Source organism: Thunnus albacares, chromosome 2, assembly GCF_914725855.1.
Source record: "Thunnus albacares chromosome 2, fThuAlb1.1, whole genome shotgun sequence".
Classification (NCBI taxonomy): domain Eukaryota; kingdom Metazoa; phylum Chordata; class Actinopteri; order Scombriformes; family Scombridae; genus Thunnus; species Thunnus albacares.
The window spans coordinates 31,329,336-31,332,195 of record NC_058107.1 but is presented as its reverse complement, the minus strand read 5'-3'; the positions used below and the strand labels follow the sequence as shown (position 1 = coordinate 31,332,195).

The 2,860-nt window shown below is 40.2% G+C and overlaps 1 long non-coding RNA gene across 1 annotated transcript; it reads right to left on the bottom strand.

Annotated features, from left to right (window-relative positions):
• Positions 1-428: 428 nt before the first annotated feature.
• LOC122971481 lies at positions 429-2,860 on the bottom strand. Its single transcript, XR_006399481.1, has 2 exons — positions 2,700-2,860; positions 429-460 (listed from the first exon to the last, which is right to left on the bottom strand). It is a non-coding gene; the product is annotated as an uncharacterized LOC122971481 (long non-coding RNA).

Here is a 2,860-nt window from a genome sequence, read left to right as displayed (position 1 = left end):
CACCAGACACAGCTGCTAAACGTGGACAATATTATACTGCAGTGAAGTGTTTCCAGCAGAATTTCAATTAAATTTAATTGCAGAAAAGTTTCAGCTCTCTAAAACATCAGTGGTAAATGTCTTTCGCACAAACCATTAAACAATCTTTGCAGTGAAAGAGCCATCCTATAAGAGGCACAGAGGAGCAATTTGCTGCTAACAGTGGCCTCAATAGACCACAATGCACTGTTGCCACAAGATGTGTTGATTAGAAGGTTATCCTCGCAGATGTATTGTGAGAAGTGGATACTGTGTTTCAAGATGGCGCCTATTCACTCCAAAGATAGCTGCTCTTTTGGTACAGGAGCTAAAATGTTGGCTTATGTGGTATCACTACACATGTGCATTAGAGTTCCTTTTCATGAATCTGCCAGCTCACGAATAGATAGTTAAAGGTGCAGTGTGTAGAATTTAGTGGCATCTAGCGGAACAGACTCAGCAGAAATGGAATATAATAAGTATGTTTTAGTTAGTGTTTAATCACCTGAAATCAAGAATTGTTGTGTTTTGGTTACCTTAGAATGAGCCCTTTATATCTACATGAGGAGCGAGTCCTCTTCCATGGAGCCCGCCATGTTGCACCACCGTGTTTCTACAGTAGCCCAGAATGGACAAACCAAACACTGGCTCTAGAGAGGGCCTCTTGCGTTTTTCGTGAGTTTTGTGGCCACCGTTTGTTCTCCTACACATTTAAAAGGGGAGAGTGAGGGGAGGGATATTCATTTGGGTGCAATCTACAACCTCACCGCTAGATGCCACTAAATCATACACACTGGTCCTTTAAATCTTCAATGAATACAATTGAACTTGTATGCTCAGGTGTTGTTCAACCATGTTGGAAATCAAAAGTGTTTACCGTTGTTCCAGTGAAAAACTGTCTGTCACAGAGAGGGGGGACATGTGATATAATTTAAATGCAGAGATAACAGTGCATATTTTTAGACAGTCTCTCACATTACATGGCGGTTCACATTAAAATGTAAAAAGAGATACCTAACGAAAGCTAAAGTAATCATAGTGCTGCATCATTAAATAGCCAAACATCACACATTGCAGACATATAACAATCTATAGAGTTTCCTCTTCCTGTTGGCGTTTGATGAGGTCAAGTCTGTGCTGTGCACCTTCATGAACATGATGTTAGTCTGCAAAAACAAAGTACAATGTCTTTGAAAATAACCAATTTAGAGCAGCAGATTAGCTCTGCCACATAGTCTCTACGGACTGTGGGGTTCTCTTTATTCATTTAAAGACACCCACGTGGCTTATTAAGGTGGATATGTTTCATTAGACTAGAGGTTTGGAAGACAGACAGAGAAAGAGAGAGAAAGAGCAGAAGCACTATAAAGTGTGCCATAAAAGAGGGGTGTCCTAAAGGTCAGTCTTTACCAAGCCCAAAGCCATGCCAGTAAAGAAACACTTGTTAAGTCCAGTGTGTAATTCTTCCACAGAGCCCGCCATCTTGCACTGCCATGTTGCTACAGTAGCCCAGAACAGACAAACCAATCACTGGCTTTAGGAGGGCCTTTTGCATTTTTTGTGAGTTTTGTGGCCATCGTATGTTCTCCTACATGCTTGGAAGTGGAGGGGGAGGGGAGGGGTGTTCAGTTGGTTGCAATCTGCAACCTCACTGCTAGATGCCATGAAATCCTACACACTGCACCTTTAAGCCTCGAAGCTAAGAAACATGCTGGCAACACCTGTACATTGCAATAAATCCCACGCAGCTGTTGGCCTGATTCAGTGAGCAAATAAACTTAACACTATTGCCAAAAATACTCTCATTATCAAATCAGGTGGAAACGTCTTACTGAATGAATAACTGCAACCAGCGAAGCATGCTCTCCGACATATTTGAGGAGGGAGTGTTTTGGCGGTCAAACTGTGGCAATTTCACATCATACTCAAGAGTCTGAGAGTGGTTGACTGTCTGACAGCCACTTGGTAAAGCCACACTGGTTTGAACTGTACATCCCAAAAATAAATCTTACATAATGCAAGAGGATGGAGGATGTGACCCTGTCTTCCCCTCCAGCAGGCCCTATGCTGGCCCATCTGGCAGATAATGTGCAACGACAGTGCCATTCAGACGTGCTAAGATCCATTGTGGTTTTCCAGGATGTAAAGTTTTGCATTCTGGTCTTCACAGCATGTGATGATAGATACAGTAGACTTTTTTAAAAGCTGGTATAGATCTTGAATTTTCAAGATGTCATATGAGCATTTAGGGTTTTTGGTGATTTGGGCATATGGCTATATTCAGATAGCTGGCAAATATTTATATTTATATTAAAAAGTTAATATCTGACGTAAAAGCCCCTGAAAACTTGATATATCTATAACATTAAATATTATTAAATATTCATTAGTAAGCAAGCACTAAAACAGAGTTTAAAGCAATAGTTCAACATTTTTGAAAATATGGTTATTTGCTTTCTTATGATAATTATATGAGAAGATCGATACATTCATACTTTCATATCTGTCTAATAAATATACAGCTATGGCTAGCAGCCAGTTAGCATAGCATGGCATAGCATAGCTTGGCTTAGACTGGAAGCAGGGGGAAACAGGTGGACAAAATTCATCCAACAAAACCACTAAAGTTTGTCTAATACATACAAAAACCAAAGTGTAAAAATGTTTGGGCAGTTAGGCACCTAGCAGAACGGACTCGGCAGAAATTGAATGTAATATTCACAAGTATGTTTTTACTAGTGTATTATCACCTTAAAATAAGAATTGTCTTGTTTTCGTCACCTTAGAATGAACCCTTTATATCTACATAGGGAGTGGATCCCCTTCTATGAAGGCCGCCATG